Source organism: Diceros bicornis, chromosome 30 (genome assembly GCF_020826845.1).
Source record: "Diceros bicornis minor isolate mBicDic1 chromosome 30, mDicBic1.mat.cur, whole genome shotgun sequence".
Classification (NCBI taxonomy): Eukaryota; Metazoa; Chordata; class Mammalia; order Perissodactyla; family Rhinocerotidae; genus Diceros; species Diceros bicornis.
In genome coordinates this window covers 6,457,379-6,482,461 of record NC_080769.1, presented here as the reverse complement: position 1 = coordinate 6,482,461, position 25,083 = coordinate 6,457,379, and the positions used below count along the sequence as shown (strand labels likewise).

At 40.1% G+C, this 25,083-nt stretch overlaps 2 protein-coding genes across 2 annotated transcripts in view; both read right to left on the bottom strand.

Annotated features, from left to right (window-relative positions):
- Window positions 1–25,083, bottom strand: part of LOC131394538 (zinc finger protein 709-like) — a 340,324-nt gene that overhangs the window by 99,397 nt on the left and 215,844 nt on the right. The window lies entirely within an intron of this gene.
- Window positions 1–25,083, bottom strand: part of LOC131394559 (zinc finger protein 670-like) — a 152,114-nt gene that overhangs the window by 61,030 nt on the left and 66,001 nt on the right. The window lies entirely within an intron of this gene.

Below are 25,083 nucleotides of genomic sequence, written 5' to 3'. Positions count from 1 at the left end.
AGGAGGCTCAGGGGGATATTGTTATAAAGCAGCTTATAGAGAGAGAAAGCAGGGACTGTTTATTCTTCAGAGGGATTGGTTACAATATTAGAATTTCTTGAATGGTAAGGAATTGGTCAGTGATTATCTGATATCAACCCTGGGAAACAATTTAAGTTTTGCTTATAATTTTCAGAGGCATGATCAAGAAATGACCCAGATCAAGTTAGTTTTGCAAAATGAGCTAAATTAAGCTTTGCTTGTATGACTAAATTGGTTTTTTCTGCTTGGGGAATTTTCTAGGTTGGTCTCTATTTTATTTTAACAAGACTCAAGTCAATTGGCATGAACAGACAGGACTGCCTGGGGGCTGGCGGAGAGGCAAACACGATGGAGGTGGAGGGAGGGAGAAGTGCACACATGGAGAACCACGTATGTGTGATGGCCCCAGGGCACTGGACCCCCAGTGGACACCAACAGCTTGACTGGGGAAGATGAAGTAGATGGGGGTTCCCCCAGATGGCTGGGCCTCGAGTCCCAAGACCGTGGGGATTGTGCTCCTAGGGAGGAGGTGTAGGTCATATTCATCCATGTGGTGTTGGTCCTGGGCAGATTTGGGGGATTATAAAGGGCTTGTTGGGGCTCCTGCCAGGTGCCACATACTGTATTGCAAAGTGACCTGCCTGGTTGCACCTCAGAACTGTATAGAGCAGCCAGGCAAGCCACAGGGATGTGTGGGGTGCCTTCTTATGGGCAAATGGGGCAGGGTCAATATATCATCTGATTGGGCCACCAAATTTGGAAAAAGCCTCTGTTGAGCCTGGTAACATGCCTAGCAGTTACAGGGGCCCCACAAATGAGCTCTAATTTCTGCTCATTGTATAAACATATATTGACTATTGGAGGGCTTGAAAGGGGGGACTGTGGAGCCTTGAGTGGTAACTGTGGGGCAGGGTCTTTTTAGGTGGTATAGGGAGGTGTCCCTGTGGCTGTGGTCCTGGAGGGTATGGGGGGAAGCCGGGGTGGTGGTAGCATCTGAAGCCAGGGAGGGGTTCAGAAATTAATTTCACTAACTCCCAGTAGGACTCATAATGTGGACTAATGTATAGGGTGTGGCGAAGGCAAGCAACTGAGTGAAGTGTTTAAAGGGGCCCCTGTAAAGTTGTGAGACTTGACACATCTTGGCCTTTCAAAGCTCAAAGGTGTAGATGAGGACAGCTTGGCAGGCAGAGTACTGCCTCACCCTTGAGCAGCAAGCATTGTATTAAGCACAAGGGCCTTGAGGGTAAACATATAGTCAGTTCTACGAAATGCCACTCATTGGGTCATCAGCAGGGAATTTACATAAACAAGCATTCAGTTCAGCATCCAAGTCCTGGGGAGTGCCACCATCATCAGTGGCCATGTCTTCCTTGGTGTCATCTCTGCTACTGTAGAAAGTTGCTTATGCAGCATTCAGGATGAAATTGTGTCCCACCATGTCATGTGCTGGGGATGGTCATCTCCAGAATTTTGCAGGTTTAGGGAGCCATCCCAGAAGGGGAAGGATCTCCCACGTAGCCTAGGAGGGGAACTAAGGGGCTAAAGGACATAAGAGGTTTGTATAGATTTGGGATGCCCTGATTAAGGTTTGCTGTCACCATTAGGAGCATCTACTGGTATCAAAAATTCTCAGTAAATTTTGAGGGTTCTTAGTGTGCTCCTTGCAAATGATTGGGCAGTGCTCTCCTCTGAGGCATAGGAGGTCTCCATCCATAAATAGTAAAGGTTGGAGGCACGTGGGAAGCCTTGGTTTAGGGAAGATTTAATTGTATGCTCCCAACTATTTAATGTTTGGCCCCCTATTACCAGAGAAGGTATATTGTTTGAACTGCATAAGCCTGTCAGCCATTATGGTTAAAATTCAAGTATGTAATGGCCAGTGCCCAGAAGTCAAAATATGGGTAACCATTTGGGTAGGGTTGGTGGCCTTTAAGCATTTGTGCCATTGGTCCCATTTTAGAGAGTTTGAATTCCCCACCTAGTGTCCATACCTTGTGGCATTTACACACTTGTATTAAAAAAATATAAATACCTGTTATAAACTAATAATAAAACGTCAATAACTCAATTTAAAAATATCAAAGTACACACATACATATTATTCCAAGAGAGACAGACAAATGGCCAATAGCATATGAAAAAATACTGGACATCATTCATCAACAAGGAAATGCAAATTAACACCTCAATGAGAAACCAGTTGAGATACAACAACTAGGATGGCTAAAATCAAAAAATGAGACAATATCAAATCTTGTCAAGGGTATATGGAGAAATTTCATCCCTTATACATAGGTGGTATGAATATAAAATGATGCAGCCACTCTGGAAAACAGTCTGGGAGTTCCTCAAAAATTTAACCTAGAATTACTATATGTTCCATCTATTCCTTTCCTAGATATATCCAAGAAAAATGAAAACATGTATTGGAACAAAACTTGTACATGAATTTTATAGTAATGTTATTTCTAGTAACCAAAAAGTGGAAATAATCCAAATGTCCATGAACAGATGAATAGATAAACAGATGTTTTATCCATCCAATGGAATATTATTTGGCCATAATAATGAATGAAGTATTGATACATGGTCCAACATGGTTGTACCTTGAAAACATTACGCTAAGTTACTGAAGTCAATCCCAACACCATATATTTCATTATTGCATTCATAGGGAAGACCCAAATAGGGAGATCTATAGAGACAAAAAGAGGATTAGTGGATGTCTAGGGCTGGGAATTGGAGGAGGAAGATGAGAAGACTGAGACTGATAACTTAAGGACAAAGGAATTTCTTTTTGAGGTGATGAAAATGTTCAAGAATTGACTGTGGTGATGATTTCACATTTCTACAAATATACTGAAAATCATTCAAATGTACAGTTTAACAAGGTCATGTAGAGTATGTAAATTACATCTCAATAAAGCTATTCAAATAAATAAAGAAATGCTTTAAGAGTTTTGCAATGCAAAAGATTTTTGCAATACAGGCTCTTAGGCATATGAGTTTCCCGGTTATTCAACATATCCATCACCTTACAATGTTAACGTGTGTGTGTGTGTTATGAGAGGTTCGGGGATTCGATCGGAGACGTAAAAGAAACTTTCCACTCCAAACAAATGGACCGAAGGTATATTTTATTATATAGAGGATAGTAAAGGCGATAGTCCGCAAACAGATCCGAATAGGTCAAATAATAAGAGGGAAAAAACATCAGCTCGACTGGAAAGGGAAAACATCCACATCGGCTGAGATAGCAGTAGATTCGAATAGGTCATATAATAAGAGGGAAAAACATCAGATCTATCGGAAAAGGAAACACCAGGTCGACTGAAGGGAAATGACAAATCAACCGGAAAGAGAAACACCAGGTTGACCGAAAGAGAACACATCAGATCAATTACTCCACAATAAATCAATTACAACATTTATGTCCCACTGCTGGGAGAGTCCTGTCAATCGACACTGCTGGGCAAGGATCACACGTCCTGGGCAAGGCGTCCCTTCCACAGGTGGAACTCTCACCGGGTCTCAGTCTCCAGCAGTTTATATAAGCAGTTACAGAGTTTGCAGAGCAAGCATCTAGTGTTCCCATGCACAAATGGTTATCAGTGGCGTACGTGCACTGAGCCCCTTGGCTAATGTCCCAGCCCAGTAATTGCGTACGTGCATTGTTCTCTTTGGTTATCGTCTTAGCCTGGCACAGATGGCCAGTCCATCCCGTGCTACGACGCTCCAAGAGCCTTGAAATGTTACAACTTGCAACTCTCTCCGTGGGAGAAAGGCCAGTTCCCACCACACAGAAAGCAGCTTTATATTTCTTTGTGTGCTGGTGGCTATAGGTCAATGGAGCAGCCAAACATGGCTGTACTCATGTCAAGACAGTGTGTTTGTGTGGGTGTGGGAGTGGTGAGAATGCTTAAATTCTACTCTCTTAACAAATTGTAACTATATAGTATATGTATAACAAATGATCATGTCGTAATTTTTAAATAAATTTTATTAGTCAATCCAATAAAGCTGGGGAGAAAATTGTTGCCAAATGTATCCCAAGTTTACACAATGATTTATTGTTTTTCTTATATCAGTGAAAATAGGGATTCAGTTATCTGAGGGATATTATGACATCCCTGTAGAGTGTCTTCTGGGATGGATCCAGAAGAGCCCAGTCCTCCATGGTGAACTTCACAGTCCCATCCTCAAAGGCCACTGAGTCCTAAAACATGACACATATGTATATAGGAGGACGGGTAAGATGGACAAGCACCGGGGATTTAGATTCAATTCATAAGTTCACATATCAGTCTGTGGTCTCCCAACACTTATTCCATGACTTGGTCATCAGAAGTATTACTCTGGCCACACACACTTCCTCATAAATTGAACAGCATCATGAAACATGGACTTTATTGGTACATTTTCATTATGATCACCTCAAGTCTTCATTGCTCTCTAATGTCAGGGTACAGAACACCTCAGACAAAGGTTATACCAATGAAAGAAATGCTTCTGTTTTAAGCACAAATCCTTGTGAGAAAACTCTTATTTCCTTCTCTTTTTTTTTTTAATTTTTTGTTTATTGCAGTAACATTGGTTTATAACATTGTAAAAATTTCAGGTGTACATCATTGTACTTCTATTTCTGCATAGATTACATCATGTTCACCACCAAAATACTAATTACAACCCATCACCACACACATGTACCAAATTATCCCTTTCACCCTCCTCCCTCCCCCCTTCCCCTCTGGTAACCACCAATCCAATCTCGGTCTCTATGTGTTTGTTTATTGTTGTTATTATCTACTACTTAATGAAGGAAATCATATGATATTTGACCTTCTCCCTCTGACTTATTTCACTTTGCATTATACCCTCAATGTCCATCCATGTTGTCACAAATGGCTGGATTTCATCGTTTCTTATGGCTGAGTAGTATTCCATTGTGTATATATACCACATCTTCTTTATCCATTCGTCCCTTAATGGGCACTTAGGTTGCTTCCAAGTCTTGGCTATTGTGAATAACGCTGCAATGAACACAGGGGTGCATGTACCTTTACAAATTGGTGTTTTCAGGTTCTTTGGATAAATACCCAACAGTGGAATAGCTGGATCATATGGTAGTTCTATCCTTGATTTTTTGAGGAATCTCCATACTGTTTTCCATAGTGGCTGCACCAGTTTGCACTCCCACCAGCAGTGTATGAGAGTTCCCTTCTCTCCACATCCTCTCCAACACTTATTGTTTCCTGTCTTGTTAATTATAGCCATTCTGACGGGCGTGAGGTGATATCTCATTATAGTTTTGATTTGCATTTCCCTGATAGTTAGTGATTTTGAACATCTTTTCATGTGTCTGTTGGCCATCTGTATATCTTCTTTGGAGAAATGTCTGTTCAGGTCTTTTGCCCATTTTTTAATCGGGTTGATAGTTTTTTTGTTGGTGAGATGCATGAGTTCTTTATATATTTTGGAGATTAAGCCCTTATCAGAAGTATGGTTTGCAAATATCTTCTCCCAATTGTTAGGTTGTCTTTTCGTTTTGTTGATGGTTTCCTTTGCTGTGCAGAAGCTTTTTAGTTTGATGTAGTCCCATTTGTTTATTTTTTCTATTGTTTCTCTTGCCCGGTCAGACGTGGTGTTTGAAAAGATGTTGCTAAGACCGATGTCGAAGAGCATACTGCCTATGTTTTCTTCTAGAAGTTTCACAGTTTCAGGTCTTACATTCAAGTCTTTAATCCATTTGAAGTTAATTTTTGTGTATGGTGTAAGGTAAGGGTCTACTTTCATTTTTTTGCATATGGCTATCCAGTTTTCCCAACACCATTTGTTGAAGAGACTTTCTTTTCCCCATTGTATGTTCTTGGCTCCTTTGTCAAAGATTAGCTGTCCATAGATGTGTGGGTTTATTTCTGGGCTTTCGATTCTATTCCATTGATCTGTGTGCCTGTTTTTGTGCCAGTACCATGCTGTTTTGGTTACTATAGCTTTGTAGTATATTTTGAAATCAGGGAGTGTGATACCTCCAGCTTTGTTCTTTTTTCTCAGGATTCCTTTAGCTATTCGGGGTCTTTTGTTGTTCCATATAAATTTTAGGATTCTTTGTTCTATTTCTGTGAAAAATGCTGTTGGAACTTTGATAGGGATTGCATTGAATCTATAGATGGCTTTAGGAAGTATGGACATCTTAACTATGTTAATTCTTCCAATCCAAGAGCACGGAATATCTTTTCATTTCTTTGTGTCTTCTTCGATTTCTTTCAGAAATGTTTTATACTTTTCAGTGTACAGATCTTTCACTTCTTTGGTTAAGTTTATTCCTAGGTATTTTATTCTTTTTGTTGCAATTGTAAATGGGATGGTATTCTTAATTTCTCTTTCTGCTACTTCATTGTTAGTGTACAGAAATGCAACTGATTTTTGTATGTTGATTTTGTATCCTGCAACTTTACCATATTCGTTTATTACTTCTAAAAGTTTTCTGGTGGATTCTTTAGGGTTTTCTATATATAAAATCATGTCATCTGCAAATAGTGACAGTTTCACTTCTTCCTTTCCAATTTGGATCCCTTTTATTTCTTTCTCTTGCCTGATTGCTCTGGCTAGGACTTCCAGTACTATGTTAAATAGGAGTGGTGACAGTGGGCATCCTTGTCTGGTTCCTGTTCTTAGAGGGATAGCTTTCAGTTTTTCACTATTGAGGATGATATTAGCTGTGGGTTTCTCATATATGGTCTTTATTATGTTGAGGTACTTTCCTTCTATCCCCATTTTATTCAGAGTTTTTATCATAAATGGATGCTGTATCTTGTCAAATGCTTTCTCTGCATCTATTGAGATGATCATGTGATTTTTATTCTTCATTTTATTAATGTGGTGTATTACGTTGATTGATTTGCGAATGTTAAACCATCCCTGTATCCCTGGAATAAATCCCACTTGGTCATGGTGTATAATCTTTTTAACGTATTGTTGTATGCGATTTGCTAGTATTTTGTTGAGAATTTTTGCATCGATGTTCATCAGTGATATTGGCCTGTAATTTTCTTTTTTGTGTGTGTGTTGTCCTTGTCTGGTTTTGGTATCAGGGTAATGTCAGCTTCGTAGAATGAGTTAGGGAGCTTCCCCTCCTCCTCAATTTTTTGAAAGAGTTTAAGAAGGCTAGGTATTAAGTCTTCTTTGAATGTTTGGTAGAATTCACCAGGGAAGCCGTCTGGTCCTGGACTTTTATTTTTGGGGAGGTTTGTGATTACTGTTTCGATCTCCTTACTGGTGATTGGTCTATTCAAATTCTCTACTTCTTCTTGATCCAGTTTTGGAAGGTTGTATGATTCTAAGAATTTATCCATTTCTTCCAGATTGTCAAATTGGTTGGCATATAGCTTTTCATAGTATTCTCTTATAATCTTTTGTATTTCTGAGGTGTCTGTTGTAACCTCTCCTCTTTCATTTCTGATTTCACTTATTTGTGCCTTCTCTCTTTTTTTCTTGGTGAGTCTAGCTAAAGGTTTGTCAATTTTGTTGATCTTTTCAAAGAACCAGCTCTTGGTTTTATTAATTTTTTCTATTGTTTTTTTGGTCTCTATTTCATTTATTTCTGCTCTGATTTTTATTATTTCCCTTCTTCTACTGATTTTGGGCTTTGTTTGTTCTTCTTTTTCCAGTTCCTTTAGGTGCATTGTTAGATTGTTTATTTGAGATTTTTCTTGTTTGTTGAGATAGGCCTGTATCACTATAAACTTCCCACTTAGAACTGCTTTTGCTGTATCCCATAAATTCTGGCATGTCGTATTTTCATTTTCATTTGTCTCCAGGTATTTTTTGATTTCTTCTTTGATTTCTTCGTTGACCCAGTCGTTGTTCAGTAGCGTTTTGTTTAATCTCCACGTATTTGTGGCTTTTCTGATTTTCTTCCTATAGTTGATTTCTAGTTTCATACCGTTGTAGTCAGAAAAGATGCTTGGTATTATTTCAATCTTCTTAAATTTATGGAGACTTGTTTTGTGGCCTAATATGTGATCAATCCTGGAGAATGTTCCATGTGCATTTGAAAAGAACGTTTATTCTTCACTTTTTGGATGGAATGCTCTGTATATATGTACTAGGTCCATCTGTTCTAGTGTGTCGTTTTTTTTTTTTTTTTAATTATTTTTTTATTATTATTTTTTTTATTGATGTTTTAATGGTTTCTAACATTGTGAAATTTTGGGTTGTACATTTTTGTTTGTCCATCACCCCATATATGACTCCCTTCACCCCTTGTGCCCACCCCCCACCCCCATCTAGTGTGTCGTTTAAGGCCAATGTTTCCTTATTGATCTTCTGTTTGGATGATCTATCTGTTGGTGTAAGTGGAGTGTTAAAGTCCCCTACTATTATTGTGTTACTGTCTATTTCTGTTTTTATGTCTGTTAGTAATTGCTTTATATATTTAGGTGCACCTACATTGGGTGCGTAGATATTTACAAGTGTTATATCCTCTTGTTGGATTGTTCCCTTGATCATTATGTAATGCCCTTCTTTGTCTCTTTTTACAGTTTTTGTTTTAAAGTCTATTTTGTCTGATATGAGTACTGCTACCCCAGCTTTCTTTTCATTGCCATTTGCGTGGAGTATCTTTTTCCATCCCTTCACTTTCAGTTTGTGAGTGTCTTTAGGTCTGAAGTGTGTCTCTTGTATGCAGCATATATATGGGTCTTGTTTTTTTATCCAGTCAGCCACCCTTTGCCTTTTAATTGGAGCATTTAGTCCATCGATGTTTAAAGTAGCTATTGATAAGTATGTACTTACTGCCATTTTTTAACTTTTTTTTTTTCTCGGTGTTTTAGTAGTCCTTCTCTGTTCCTTTCTTCTTCTATACATAATTGATGGTCACTTTAGTTTGACCTCTGTCTGAAAGCTGTACTCTTTAACTCCCCTCCTCCCTCCTTTTATGTTTTTGATATCATATCTAACCTCTTTTTTGTGCATTTGTATCCATTACATTCTAATCATGGAAGTAGATAATTTTTCCTATTTGTGGTCTTCTCTTTTCCCCTTAAATCAGTCCCTTTAACATTTCTTGTAGCACTGGTTTCTTGGTGACAAACTCCTTTAATTTTTGCTTATCTGGGAAAATTTTTATCTCTCCTTCCATTTTGAACGATAACCTTGCTGGGTAGAGTATTCTTGGCTGTAAGTTTTTTCCTTTTAGCACTTTAAATATATCGTGCCATTCTCTTCTAGCCTGTAAGGTTTCTGCTGAGAAGTCAGCTGATAGCCTTATGGGGTTTCCTTTGTATGTAACTTGACGTTCTCTTGCGGCTTTTAGGATTCTCTCTTTATCTTTAATTCTGGACATTTTGATTATGATGTGTCTTGGTGTGGGCCTCTTTGGGTTTATCTTGTTTGGGGCTCTCTGTGCTTCCTGTACCTGGATGTCTGTTTCCTTCCTTAGGTTAGGGAAGTTTTCATCTATTATTTCTTGAAATAGATTCTCTGCTCCCTTGTCTCGCTCTTCTCCTTCCGGGACACCTATAACATGGATGTTAGTGCGCTTGATGTTGTCCCAGAGGTCCCTTAGACTGTCCTCACTCTTTTTAATTCTTTTCTCTTTTAACTGTTCACCTTGGGTAATTTCTTCTAGTCTTTCGTCCAGCTCACAGATCCGTTCTTCTGTATCCTCTACTCTGCTTTTAAGTCCCTCTAATGAATTTTTAATTTCCAGTATTGTATTCTTCATTTCTGATTGGTTCTTTTTTATATCTTCCATTTCTTTGTTGACATTCTCACTGAGTTCATCTATTCTTCTCCCCAGATCAGTGAGCATCCTTAACAATCTTAGTTTGAACTCTCTGTCGGGTAGGTTGCTCATTTCTGTTTCACTTAGTTCCTTTTCTGGGGTTTTGTCCGGTTCCCTTACTTGGAATGTATTCTTTTGCCTCCTCATTTTGCCTCTTTCCCTGTGCTTGTGTCTACGTATTAGGTAGGTCAGCTACGTCTCCTGCTCTTGGATAGGTGATCTTATGTAAGTGATGCCTTAGGAGGCTTCCACTGTGCCTCCCTCAGTTCTCAATGTTCCAGGGGTGACCCCTATGCGGGCTACGTGTGTCCTTCTGTTGTGGCCTGTTTGCTCTCCCTGTAGGCACCCAGGGAGGCTGAGTTATGCTCCTGGCCAGCTGTTGTAATGCTCAGCTGCTTGTAGTTGTTGTGGGCCCTTCAGTCTCTTTATCAGGTATGGGGAGCCCCAGCACAGTTGCCTGCAAGCTCTAATACCACATTTGTGTTGCAGTATTTCTTTTAAGTGAGTAGGCCCCCAGCGTGGCAGGTTGTTAGGCTCAGGGCCTTACAATTGCAGTAAGCCTCTAGCCTATTAGGTCTCTTGTCAGCTCTCTGAGGATTGCAGCTGGGTGGGGCTGGCCTCAGGCACAGGAGCACCCAATTGTTTCAGGCTTTGGAAGGTGGGGCAAACCTCCTATGTGGGTCTTTGAGAAGCACAAGTCTTCTGCAGCTGACAAGCCCTGCCGCCCACAGGTCCACACACACAGTCAACACAGTCCTGCCCCGTGTGAGCACCCCGACCTCCCCAAGCAGACCCAGTCTCTCCATGGTGGGAGCCCCACACACTCCACCACCACCCCACACTCTCCACCCGCTCCGTGTGCACACCCTGCCCCGCTCAAGTTGGCTCAGTTGCCAGGCTGCAGAGAATCCAGTCACCAATCTATGCAGGCCCACAAGTTGCCTGAGGGCTTGTTGTTGGGTGGGGCCAGTCTCTAGGGTGGGCTGCCTGCCCTGGCTGAGCTGGATTAAATCGGTGCTCTAGCGGGTGGGGCAGACCCTGGGCTAGCAGGCCCCAGGGAGAACTCCAATGGTGTCTGTGTCAGCACGCTCACACCAGGCCACAACAATGGCTGCCGCCAATGTCCCAGTCCCTGGAGAGGTCTCACCCCTCACCGAGATGCACTCAGGGCCTATTAGGTGAGTCTCTTGTCACCAAAACACTGTGCACCTTTCTTTCTGGTGATTTTAGGATGCTTTCTGAAACGGGTGAGTTTGCGCGCGGGCCCTTTAAGAGCCAGTTTTAGTTTCTTTGTGAACCAGCTTTTCTGAGGGTACTCCCCAATGCTTTAGTAGCAGGCAAAGTCAGATATTATGCCGCTGGTCTCGATTTTGCTGGGTCCACAAAATGCCCACAGCGGAGGCGCTCCCCGGCTCAGTGCCCTGCGCCTCCAGGGAGGCTGCGTACCTGTGAGCTGTTCCCGGCGGCCGTGAAGCTGGCAGCTTGTGAAGGCAGCGTTTTTCCTCTCCAGAAGGGAGTCTCTGCCTCTTCCACCTCAGTTAGGATTGTCCGTTGTTGCAGGAGTTCCTCTTATCCAGTTTTCAGTTCTGTCTCAGGGGTAATTTTTCCACGAGTAGTTGTAAATTGGCTGTGTCCACGGGAGGAGGTGAGTTCCAAGTCTGCTTACGCCGCCATCTTGACTCCGCCTCCTCCTCTTATTTCCTTCTTAATACCACCATATGATGCAGCACCCCATGAAGCACAGCATCATATTTGCTTGAAGTTTTAATGAAACTTCCAGTGAAGGAGTGGAAGCTCTTTATTCTGTTCCCCTCACCAAACATGACAGCCCAGGAGGCCTGTGGAATCTGACTTGTAACAAGATCCTACTGGCTGTGTTGTCCTGAAGTTCTCCAGGCCATGTCAGAGCCAGCTGGCTGAATGGAAATATTCCTGTGGAGGAGTATGAGTTATAATTTGTTTGTATAATATTTATCACAAACTCAGTTTTACCTCCTTTTCTCTGGCTCATTTCATGGAGCTAGGAAATTATTCAGTTAGAGCTCAGGCATGAGGAGGAAGGCATGACAACGTAGACTTCCACAAAATCCCTGCACTCATGAGTCTCAGGGTTACTTCCCACCAATGCTTAGGACACACAGGCATGCATACTGGAATGCTAAGATCCCGGAAGAGCTCTTTCTGGCAGAATTATAAAACTGTAACCTGGACCACGATGACCTTGAGGAATAGACTAACGCTTGGAATTTGCAAGGGGCTTCATTAAAATCCACAATGATGTCATGGTGAATTTGCACATGATTACAAAATGCATAAGTAGTTCTATAGCTTTCCTCCAAAAAAACATAAAGTCCCCTTTCTCTAATTTCAGCAGCAAGTGATACCCTACCAATCACTCTAGAGACTGATCCCCAACTTCTCTCATTTCTGAGCTCCCATGTGGGGCACAGCGGCTTGACAGCCCATCCCCAGGATCAGAATCCCTCAGTCACCTAATTCCCCTAAATGCTGGCTCATGAGACAGATCAATAACCCATTGATGGTCCTGTGCAGGGGACTGAGAAAAGGCTCCCATCAGCACGTGCAGGGGACTGAGAAAAGGCTCCCACCAGCAATTCTGATGCTGGGATGACCTATTCAGTAGAGCAACAGCAAAAGAGAAACACCTCTCTTTTTGTGGGTCCAGCAAGTAAGATAAGCTTCCTGGGTCAGCCGTAATTACTGTCTCTACATCAGAGCTCTAGCACTTGATCATAACAAGTCCTACTACCTGTTGTGCAGAAGAGAGTGAACATTCACAGGCTAGAGATTCCTTATCTTTACAAATGCTTGCTCACAAAATTTGTCCTTCAGCAGTATCTGGGAAATGGGATTTTGGAAGTGACCCTGCCAACTTTACAGATAAGAGTGCCCCAGTGTACCTAAAATGTTTATGGAAACAATATGGTATTCAGAAAACTCCTTCTTTCCTTTCTGAGCATATGTAATTTTGTTGTATGTTTGGCAGATGATGCTTTTATGATTAGCCCCCCAAAACCACTCCGGGCACTGAGTGTGGTAGACACTTCCCTGGTAGACAATAATTCATACTTGTACTCACAACTTGTCGCTTGGAGAACTGAGCCCAGGCTATGAGATTACACTAAGAGACCTTTGGAAGCTTGCTCCTGGTTTCCTCTATATCAAATTTAATTCAGTAGTAACAAGACTAATAAAGTATGTTTAATGATCCTCACAGAAAAAAACAGAAAATTTTTGTTGGGAAATATCAAAGCAGAATGTAAAAAGTGAAAAGATGGCAAGCATTATTAGATAGAATTTAGTGTCACCCAGATGTCACTACTCACAAATGATATCTTTATAACATTCCATAAATTCCCCAAACAGGCTCCTTAGTCTGTTTGGAGTCAACAAAAAGTACTCCTCGAAACCTAATAAGAGGAACAAACGTCAAAAAATGAACAAAGTCTTCTGAAGAACAAAGTGGTGGTCTACCTAATATCCATCAAGAATTTTTAAGCTATAGTGTTCCACATGACACAGTAGTAGCAGAGAGAAAAACAGACGAAGGGAAAGGAAAGCATCTTCTGTGGGTTGGGATTTAATATGGAAAGTTGGTCAAGGGCAGAGGGGGCATTGTAGAGCAGTGGCAAATGTCATGACACTAACACCCGGGGCAGGGACAAACTGTCGTCTAAGTGGAAAAATGCCTTGTATTTCCCTCTATTCCATGGACAATAGCCAGTTCATTGTAGATTTAAATGTGAAAGATAAAACTGGGCCACTTTAGAAGTCACAGGTAAATGATTCATTGACACAATAATGGGGAGAATATTCTCATAAAAGAAAAAGAGTGAGCCATAAAGTCAGAGACCGACAAATTCAAATATATTAAAATTAAGGTACTTCAAAAGATAAACATAAAGGGAAAAAAAAATATCAGAAATACATGCAATATAAAAGAGTTGGTTTGCAGAGTAAAAATGAACACATAATTTAAAAATGAGAACAACGAAAAACATATTTAACTTCAACTGAAAAATCACACCATTGCCCCTGTCTAGCCAAGGTTTTAGATTTGCGGTTGGTTGATTCCATGGTTGCAAAACCTGCAGATACGAAGGGCCGATTGTACATGAGGAAATGTCCATCTCTTTGGCATTGAGGTAAATGGAAAACAAAATATCCAGTAGATCCCATTTCACGGTGATTAGAACAAACATTAGTCAATTAATAATCCCATAATCCCTACCGTTGAAGAGCGTAGTGAACAAACCAATAAATTATGCACAAATGGAGGAAGGGTCAAGTCATACACCCCATTGCTGTTTCTTGTAAATTGGAACTTGATCACTATCTACAGCCCAGATCTTTCTAACAATGTCCACAGAATTTATTTAGTGTTTGCCCTTGGAGACCCATACAACATTGGCATGTACTGATATCAAATGATCTGGAGGATTTATCAACAGAACAATAAGGCAAAGAGTATTGCAAAATATGCAGCATGTTACCTATTCTACAACTGTTATGGTCGCTTTGCACGGGCAGATGGACCCCCACCCAAGATTTGGTTCAGATGTCTACACTGTGCACAACACACACATACTCAGAGGGTATGAGAGGGTTTATTACTTCCATAATGAAACTCTCAGGGAAGGGCAGGGCAGGCCTCTCAAGCAGGTGGGAAATGCTTTCAGAGAGCAAGGAAAGGAGCCTGGCCTGGATTTTTCATGGAGGTGAGGGGATGGGCTAGTTTAAGAAGAAGGGAAAGGACTTCTGTGGACTGAATCATTTGTCAGAACTGAAAGAAAGGTCACCCAGGCTTTCTTATCACCATGCACAGATGTGGGCACAAGGGAATGAAGCAGGGATGAAAGTTTAAAGCTGTCACCAGTCAAACATCAAGAAAACGGAATCAGTGACTTTCAGTCTCTGGTCTGGCAGGTAAGGAGCTTACAAGCCAGCTTCCACTCCTCATAAGAGAACAGCCAATAAACTTAAAATCAGCACTTCTATCAGAGAAATGAGATCATGGAGTAAACTGCTGTCCCTAAAATTAGAAAGAGAGACCCAAAAATAGCTATTTTAAAATATGCCCAGAATATTCTGTTCTTCTTAGCAAAGCATGTCTTCAAAATAATCTATTTCACTACAGCACAAGTGATTGGGACTTTCCCAGAGCCTAACTGACCTGGGGGGAGGGAAAGAACCAACTTGACTCTCTTCTAGACTTTTCTGCTCTCAACGGTGGGACACTTGTGAGGATAGGGTATTTTTGCCCCTCCAGACACCAAACACGTGGTGTCTGTTTCAACGCCCTTTCTCCAACTCTGTGTCACCAAATAGAATTGAACTATTGGACATCTAACACCAATGACCCAGAGTTTGCATCAGACTCCCAGGTTAAGAGCTAAGTCTCACGCACTGACTGTACTTCAGATGCCGTCCACAAATGGGGTGTCTGGTTAACTAACATTTCTACTCAGCCACGTACAAATTAATAGATTCCCTTGACATCCCATCAGGTTTTGGTAATGTACTGAAATGATTCTAAGAACTTAGCAAAGCACTTTACGTACTATTATTGGTTTATATAAAAGATACAACTCAGGAACAGACAAAAGGTAGAGATTCATAGGGCAAATAAGGGTGGTGGTATGGTTGAGGGGAGTGGAGGTGGAGGGGGCTTTAGAGATTCCTCATCCTCTCTGGACACTCCACCCTCCAAGCACCTGGATGTGTTCACCAACCTAGAAACTCCCTGAATTCTATCTTTAAGTGTTTTGATGGTGGTCTCATTACATGGGCACAATTTATTAAATCATTGGCCACTGGCAGTTAACTCAGTCCCCAGCCCTTCTCCTCTCCACAGAGGCTGGGAGCTGGGTCTGTAAGTTCCAAGTGTCTAATCAGGGCTTGGTGTTTCTGGTGTCCAACCCCATTAGAGAGCCATCTAGGAGTTGTCCAAGAGTTGCCTCTTTGAAGCAAAAGACACTCTATCACCCTTATTACTCAAGTAATTCCAAAGGCTTCAAGAGGTTTTTGCTAGGAACTGAGGACAAAGATCAAATATCTTTTTTATTATGTGACAGAAGATCAAGCCCAGGGACACAGGTTCACTAAAAGATTGAGACCAAATCATTGGACTAGAGAATGCATCCCCTCAGCCCACACCTACCTCTACATCAGTTGGGCTCTTGTTTAATATTAGTGGACTACACTGAAATAACTAGATGCCTTTCAGTAACATCAGGATGAAGGCAATGATATCCCTTATCACCACGCTTAGTCAACCTTGTACTGAATTATTAGTTAATGCAATTAGACACAATAAAGAAATAAAGAGTGAGCCAGCCCTGATGGCCTAGCTGTTAAAGATCACTACGCTACACTTTGGTGGCCTGGGTTCCGTTCCCAGGTGCAGAACCATACCACTAGTCTGTCAGTAGCCATGCTATGGTGGCAGCACACAAAAAAGAATTAAAAGAACTTACAACTATACACAACTATATACTGGGGCTTTGTGGGGGGAAGGAAGAAAAAAGGAGGAAGATTGGCAACAGATGTTAGCATAGGGTGAATCTTCCCCTGCAAAAAAAAAAAAAAGAAAGAAAGAAAGAAAGAAAAGTTACACAGATTAGGAAGCAAGAGAAAAATGTCTTTGTGGCATATGACAAGATTGTCTATGGGAAAAATCTCCAAGAATTCCCAGTAACAAAGAAAACTGCTCAAACTAATAAGAAAGTAGAGGAAGGTTGAAGGATAAAAGGTTAATATACAAAAGTCAACTGTTTCCTATAGATCCACACAAATATAGTGCACTCATATTTGACAAAGGAGCAAAGGCAATTCAAGAGGGAAACCTAGTCTTTTCAACAAATAATTCCAGAAAAACTGGACACCCACATGTCAAAAAAAGAATCTAGACACAGACTTTATACTTTTTATAAAAATTAATTCAAAATGGATCATAGATCTTAGTGTAAAATGTAAAAATGCAACACTCCTAAAATATAACTCATAAGAAATAATAATATTCTGTTCCATGTGTATACCACATTTTGTTGATCCATTGATGGACACTTGGGTTGCTACCACTTCTTGGCTACTGTGAATAATGCTCCTATGACCACAGGAGTACAAATACCTGTTTGAGTCCATGTTTTGTATTCTTTTGGGTATATACTCAGAAATGGAATTGTTGGATCATATGGTAACACTGTGTAATTTTTCAAAAAGTGTCATACTGCTTTCCACAATGGCAACATGATTTTACATTCCCGCCAGAAGTGTTCAGGGGTTCCCATGGGTGTTTTCACTTTTGTGATGGTGTCCTTTGAAGCACAAAAGTGATTAATTTTGATGAATTTCTAATGATCTTTTTTTGGTGTGTGAGGAAGACCAGCCCTGAGCTAACATCTGATGCAAGTCCTCCTCTTTTTTGCTGAGGAAGACTGGCCCTGGGCTAACATCCGTGCCCATCTTCCTTCACTTTATGTGGGACGCCACCACAGCATGGCTTGACAAGCGGTGCGTGCGTGCGCGCCCAGAATCTGAACCTGTGAATACCAGGCTGCCAAAGCAGAGTGCACACACTTAACTGCTGTGCCATCAGGCCGGCCCCTGATCTATTTTTTTTTTTACTGGTTTTCCTTTTGGTGTCATATCTAATAATTCTTTGCCAAATCCAAGATCATATTTTCCTCCATGTTTTTTTCTGAGTGTTACAGTTTTACCTCAGGTTTAGGTCTTTGATCCATTTTTTTCTATATATAAAATCATGTCATCTGCAAACAGTGAGAGTTTCACTTCTTTGTTGTCAATTTGGATTCCTTTCATTCCTTTTTCTTACCTAATTGCTCTGGCCAGAACCTCCAGTACTGTGTTGAATAAGAGTGGCAAGAGCGGGCACGCTTGTCTTGTTCTTGTTCTCAGAGGGATGGCTTTCAGTTTTTCCCCATTGAGTATGATGTTGGCTGTAGGTTTGTTGTATATGGCCTTTATTATGTTCAGGTATTTTCCTTCTATGCACATTTTTTTGAGAGTTTTTATCATAAATGGTTGTTGGACCTTGTCAAATGCTTTCTCTGCATCTATTGAGATGACCATGTGGTTTTTATTCCTCGTTCTGTTGATGTGGTGTATCACGTTGATTGATTTGTGGATGTTGAACCATCCCTGTGTCCCTGGTATAAATCCCACTTGGTCATGGTGTATGATCTTTTTAATGTATTGCTGTATTTGGTTTGCCAATATTTTGTTGAAGATTTTTGCATCTATGTTCATCAGTGATATTGGCCTGTAATTTTCCTTCTTTGTATTGTCCTTGTCTGGCTTTGGTACCAGGGTGATGTTGGCCTTGTAAAATGTGTTAGGAAGTGTTCCATCTTCTTCAATTTTTTCAAATAGTTTGAGGAGGATAGGTACAAAATCTTCTTTGAATGTTTGGTAGAATTCTCCAGGGAGACCATCTGGTCCTGGACTTTTATTTTTTGGGTGGTTTTTGATTATTATTTCAATCTCTTTACTTGTGAATGGGCTATTCAGATTCTCTGTTTGTTCTTGGTTCAGTTTTGGGATGTTGTATGAGTCTAAGAATTTATCCATTTCTTCTAGACTGTCCAATTTGTTGACACATGGTTTTTCATAGTATTCTCATAATCCTTTGTATTTCTGTGGTATCCATTGTAATTTCTCCTCTTTCATTTCTAATTTTATTTATTTAAGCCTTCTCTCTTTTTTTTTTTAGTGAGTCAGGCTAAGGACTTGTCAACTTTGTTTATCTTCTCAGAGAACTAGCTCTTAGTTTCACTGATCCTTTCTACTGTTTTTTTGTTTGTTTGTTTCAATTTCATTTATTTCTGCTCTAATTTTTATTATTTCCCTCCTTCTACTGACTTTGGGTGGTGTTTGTTCTTCTTTTTCTAATTTTGTTAGGTGTATTTTAAGATTGCTTATTTGATATTTTTCTTGTTTCTTAAAGGGGGGCCTATATTGCTATGAATTTCCCTCTTAGGAGCACTTTTGCTTCATCCCATATGAGCTGATATGGTGTATTTTCATTTGTCTCCAGATATTTTTTAATTTCTCCTTTAATTTCTTCAACGATCCATTGTTCAGTAGCATGTTGTTTTGTCTCCATACATTCGTTACTTGCCCCAATTTTTTCTTGTAGTTGATTTCTAGTTTCATAGCATTATGGTCAGAAAAGATGCTTGATATGATTTCAATCTTCTTAAATTTATTGAGGCTTGCCTGGTTTCCTAACACATGGTCTATCTTTGAGAATGTTCCATGTGCACTTGAGAAGAATGTGTATTCTGCTGATTTTGGATGGAGTGTTCTATTTATATCTATTAAGTCCATCTGGTCTAGTTTTTTGTTTAGTTCCGCTATCTCCTTGTTGACTTTCTGTCTCGTTGATCTATCCATTGATGATAGTGGAGTGTTAAGGTCCCCTAGTATTATTATGTTGCCATTAATGTCTCCTTTTAGGTCAATTAATAGTTGCTTTATGTACTTGGTGCTCCTGTGTTAGGTGCATATATATTTATAAGTGTTATGCCCTCTTTGTGGAGTGTCCCTTTTATCATTATATACTGCCCCTCTTTGTCTCTCATTGTCTTTTTTATCCTGAAGTCTACTCTGTCTAAGTTTGGCAACGCCCGCGTTCTTTTGTTTGCCCTTAGCTTGGAATATCGTCTTCTATCCCTTCACTCTAAGCCTGTGTTTGTCTTTAGAGCTGAGCTGTGTTTCCTGGAGGCCGCAAATTGTTCTATCCTGTTTTCTAATCCATCCAGCCACTCTATGTCTTTTGATTGGGGAATTCAATCCATTTACATTTAGAGTGATTATTGATATATGAGGGCTTAATTTTGCCATTTTATCTCTTGTTTTTCAGTTGTTATGTATTTCCCTTGTTTTTCATCCCATGTATTTCAGACTTCCAATTCAGTTCTTGTCCCTCTATGATGGGTTTCTCAGTTTTCTCTTTATCTATCACTTTTGTCTCTGTTCTGATTTTTTGTTTAGTGGTTACTGTGAGGTTTGTATGAAAGATCTCATAGGTGAGATCATCCATTCTCTGATAGCCTCTTATTCCCTTAGTCTAATCAGATTTCATCCCTATCCTCTTCTCCTTCTAAGTTGTTGTCACAACTTATTGCATTATGTGTTGTGAATTTGTGGTTAAAATCAAGTGGTTATATTTATTTTTGATGTTTTCTTTCCCTTTATCTTTAGAGTTATAATTGTTTGCTAATCTGTTCTGATAGTTGCAATTTTCTGATTTTGTCTGCCTATTTATCTCCTTGCTCAAGGCTTTGTAATCTCTTTCTTTTTTTTTCAGGTATGAGGGCCTTCTTGATCAAATCTTGTAGGGGGGATCTTGTGGCAATGAACTCCCTCAGCTTTTGTTTATCTGGGAAACTTTTTATTTCTCCATCATATCTGAAAGATATTTTTACTGGATATAGTATTCTTGGCTGAAAGTTTTTGTGTTTCAAAGTTTTGAATATATCATTCCACTCTCTCTTAGCCTGTTTCTGCTAAGAAATCTGCTGAAACCCCTCATGGGGTTCCTTGGTAGGTTATTTTCTTCTGCCTTGCTGCCCTTAATATTTTTTCTTTGTCACTGAATTTTGTCAGCATTACTAATATATGCCTTGGAGAAGGTCTTTTTACATTGATGTAATTAGGAGTTCTATTGGCTTCATTTATATGTAATTCCAGCTCCTTCTCCAGGTTTGGGAAGTTCTTGGCTATTATTTCTTTGAACGAGCTCTCTGCTCCTTTCTCCCTCTCTTTTCTTTCTGGAATACCTATAGTCCTTATGTTGCACTTCCTAATTGAGTCAGATATTTCTCCATTTCATTTTAGTCTTAGTTCTCTCTCCTCCTCCATCTGAAGCACTTCTGTATTCCTATCCTGTAGATTAATAATTCTATCCTCCATAATATAAGCTGTTATTTAAGGACTCTAGATTTTTCTTTATCTCATTCATTGTGTTCTTAATCTCCAACATTTCTGGTTAGTTTTTCTTTATAGTTTAAATATTTTTTGTAAAGAATTTCCTATGTTCATTAATTTTGTTCCTGATTTCATTGAACTGTCTATCTTACTTTCTTGTAACTCATTGAGATTTTTTATATAAGCTATTTTGAATTCTCTGTCATTTAGATTGTAAATTTCTTTTCTTTTTTTGTTTTTGTAAGGAAGATCAGCCTTGAGCTAATATCTGATACCAATCCTCCTCTTTTTGCTGAGGAGGATTGGCCCTGAGCTAACATCTGTGCCCATCTTCCTCTACTTTATATGGGATGTCACCACAGCATGGCTCGACAAGCAGTGCATTGGTGCACATCCGGGATCTGAACCGGCGAACCCCGGGCCACCGCAGTGGAGCATGTGCACTTAACTGCTTGCGCCACCAGGCCAGCCCCTAGATTGTAAATTTCTGTGCCTTCAGGATTGATTCTGTGCCTTCAGGGTGCTTGTCATTTTCCTTCTGGAGTATTAATATATTTCTTCATGCTACTTGATGGTGTGGATTTGTGCCTTAGCATAGTGATAGTATCTGGTCACAGATTCCACTTGCCACCACTGGAGGGGGGTTCAGGAGCTGTGTATTTTGAGCCCACCATGATCCCTGGCATCTGTGCATGTCATTTGGAATCTATGCTGACAGATGCCATCTGCAATTGCTGGCTCACTTTCTGCTGCCCGCTGCTGCTCTACTAACATATGCATGGCACTCTGGCTGACAGGCTGAGCTGGAGTGCTCGGTGGGGGGAGGGGTGCTTCCTTTCACATGCACATTCTGGGAACACTCCCACTCTGCCCTTGCTATCTGCTCTGCTGGGATGCTGGCTTGATGAAGACACCTAAACAATGGCTTAGCCTCCTCTGTGTGGGGCTTTCCCACAGGCTGTGAGGGGACTTGGAGACCAAAGGCTTTCTTGCAGAGAGCTGCCCCTCTCCTTCTTTTCTCAGAGTTACACAAACAGTCCTGTGCCCTGGGTCATTGCCAAGGAGGGAGAGGAGATCCCCTTACCTCCTTTCACTTCTTCATGAGGGGTCCAGCATCTTCACCTTCAGACGTATGGCTCTGTGGGCTTCTCAGACCACTATTGTGTTGTCAGAATGTCCTCAGTTGGTGTATGAATGTCCTTTCTGTTGTATCTAAGGGGAGAGAGTCTAAGGGAAGAACTCACTCCACCATGATGTTGATGTCACTCTCACCCAAGTTTGTAATCAAATACTTACCTTAACCTTATCCAAGGGCTTTGATTTATTTTCTTGGCTGGACTCCAACAAGTAGGGGGAGGGTTATGGACAGGATTTGAAACTATCACTCATCTATTGATGTTGTTGATTGCCATTTTTGCTTTGCTCAAGTATTTTATGCAGTGGGAGACCAAAACCCTGCCAATGGCTTTTGATATCTCCAGCATCCAGACAGTGCCCACGACTTTCCCTAAAGACTAATGCCTAGGCATCTTAGGGTCAACTTTGATGAGCAAAACAACTATTTTGAGTTGCTGTCTCAGCATGTTACTGTTTGATAATCCTGGTCACATCCTGAGTCTGGACATTTAGATAAGGACCTGAAGTTAGGATTCTCACCATAAGTCCTTGCTTTGCTTTTCCTGGGAGACCTCTTAGAATAACCACTTAGAGTTGAGCCCACAAAATATTAGTGACCTCTGCTCCAAACACCTTATAAGTATCAGGTGCTTGCTACCCTGCTCTCTAACTCCTGCTCACTCCTGACCTGGGACAGAAGACTGCCTTTCCACTGGTTCATTGCAACCCTACCTGTTTCTGGGATCTATAAGTCATAAATCTTATGATTCTACTTCCTTTGTGTGGGTGCACTGAAAATGTGTCATCAATCATAATGACCCCAGGGGTTTCGTTTCCCCAAAATGGGAGCTTGGATGCTGAGGTAGCTACCTACCAACCACATGTGGGTGGCTTGTACCTCCCCCTTCAGCAGGTCATAATCTCCCTACACTGAATTTAACGCACCAGCTCCAGCTTCTCAACACAACATATTATACAGTGCACTCCATTAAAGTGTACAGTTCAATGGTTCAGTATTTTCACAGAAATGTGAAATCATCCCCACAGTCAATTTTGAACATTTTCGTCACCTCAAGAGGAAATTTGTCTATGCTTCAGTTATCACTCCCAATATTCCTATCTTCCTCCTCCAATTCCCAACCTTAGGAACCTCTAATCTACTTTCTGTGTCTATAGGTTTCTCAATTAGGGCTCTCGAATGAATGGAGTTATATAATATATGATCTTTGTGATGACTTTATTCACTCAGCATAATTTGTTCAAGGGACAACTATGTTGTAGCATGTATCAATGTTGTATTCATTTTTATGGCCAAATAATATTCCATTGTGTGGATAAAACACGTGTTTATCTATTAATCCATTCATGAATATTTGGTTTATTTCCACCATTTGACTACTATGAATAACATTGCTATAAAATTCACGTACAAATTCTTGTTTGAGCATACGTTTTTGTTTTTTTAATTTTATTTATTTATTTATATTTTTCCCCAAAGCCCCAGTGGATAGTTGTATGTCATAGTTGCACATCCTTCTAGTTGCTGTATGTGGGACACGGCCTCAGCATGGCCCAACAAGCGGTGCGTCGGTGCGCGCCCAGGATCCGAACCCGGGCCGCCAGCAGCGGAGCGCACGCACTTAACCGCTAAGCCACGGGGCCAGCCCTGAGCATACGTTTTTATTATTCTTGGGTAAATACCTAGCAGAGGAATTGATGGGTAATATAATAATTCTGGGTTTAATAAATGAGAAATTGCAGACTTTTTTCCAAAGTGGCTGCACCATTTTATATTTGCACCACCAGTAAGAAGGTTCAAATTTCTCCACATACCTTTAAAAATTTATCATCTCACTTTTTGATTCTAGACATCCTAGTGGTTGTGAAGTGGTACCTCATTGATGTTTTCATTGGCATTTTCTTAATAAGTAGTGATGTCCACCATCTTTTCACGTGTTCTTAGCCATTCACCGATCTTCCTTGGAAAAATGTGTATTGAGACCCTTTGTCATTTTTAAATTGGGTTATTTGACTTTTTATAATTAACTTGTAACTGGTCTTTAGAGATTTTCTATACAAGTCCCTTATCAGATATATGATTTGCATAATTCTCTTCCATCTGTGGATTGTGTTTTCATTCTCTTCTTTAAAAAAATTACTGTGATTTGTGGTAATGTACACATACAATAAATTTTACACTTTAACCATTTTTAAGTGTATAGTTCAGTAATGTAAAGTACTTTAACATTGTGAAACCAATATCCAGAATTATTTTCATCTTGCAAAACTGAAACTCAATACCCATTAGATGACAACTCTTCACTCTCCACTCATCGGAGCTCCTGGCAACAACCATTCTACTTTTTGTCTCTATGTATTTGACTACTCTAGGTCCTCATACAAGTGGAATCATACAGTGTTTGACCTTTTTTGACAGGCAGATTTCACTTAGCATAATGTCCTTAAGGTTCATCCATGTTGTACATTGTGTCAGAATTAAAAGCTGAAAAAGTCCCTATTATATATGTACCAATTTTTTTTATGTATTCATCTATTCATGAGCATCTAGGTTACTTCCACCTTCTGGCTGTTGTAACTAATACTAATATGAACATGAATGCACATACATCTGTTTGTGTCCCTGCTTTTAATTCTTTTGATTACTTACCCAGAAGTAGAATTTCTAGATCAGATGGTAACTCAGTTCCTAATTTTTAGAGGAAATCCCATGTTGTTTTTCATACCTGCAACATGATTTATATTCCCAGCAATAGTGCAAAAGTTTTCCAAAGGATATTTTCAACTTCTTGATGGTGTACTTTGAAGCACAAAAGTCATTAATTTGATGAATTCCAAATTATCTTTTTTCCTCTATTGTTGTTTTTCATGTCTTATCTAACATTTCTTTGCCAAATTCAAGGTTGGGAATTTTTTCCTATATTTGGTCTAAAAATGTTATAATTTTACTCTTATGGTTAGGTCTTTGATTCTTCTTGGTAAATTATTGCATGTGGTGTGATACAAATGTACAACCTCTTTCTTTTCATATGGCTATCCACTTGTCCCAGCACCAATTTATGAAAAGAATGTTCTTTCCTCATTCTTAGAACCTTTTTCAAAAATCAGTTGACCATAGATGTGTGGGTTTATTTCTCAAATCTCACTCTATTCCACAGATCTGTAGGTCTATC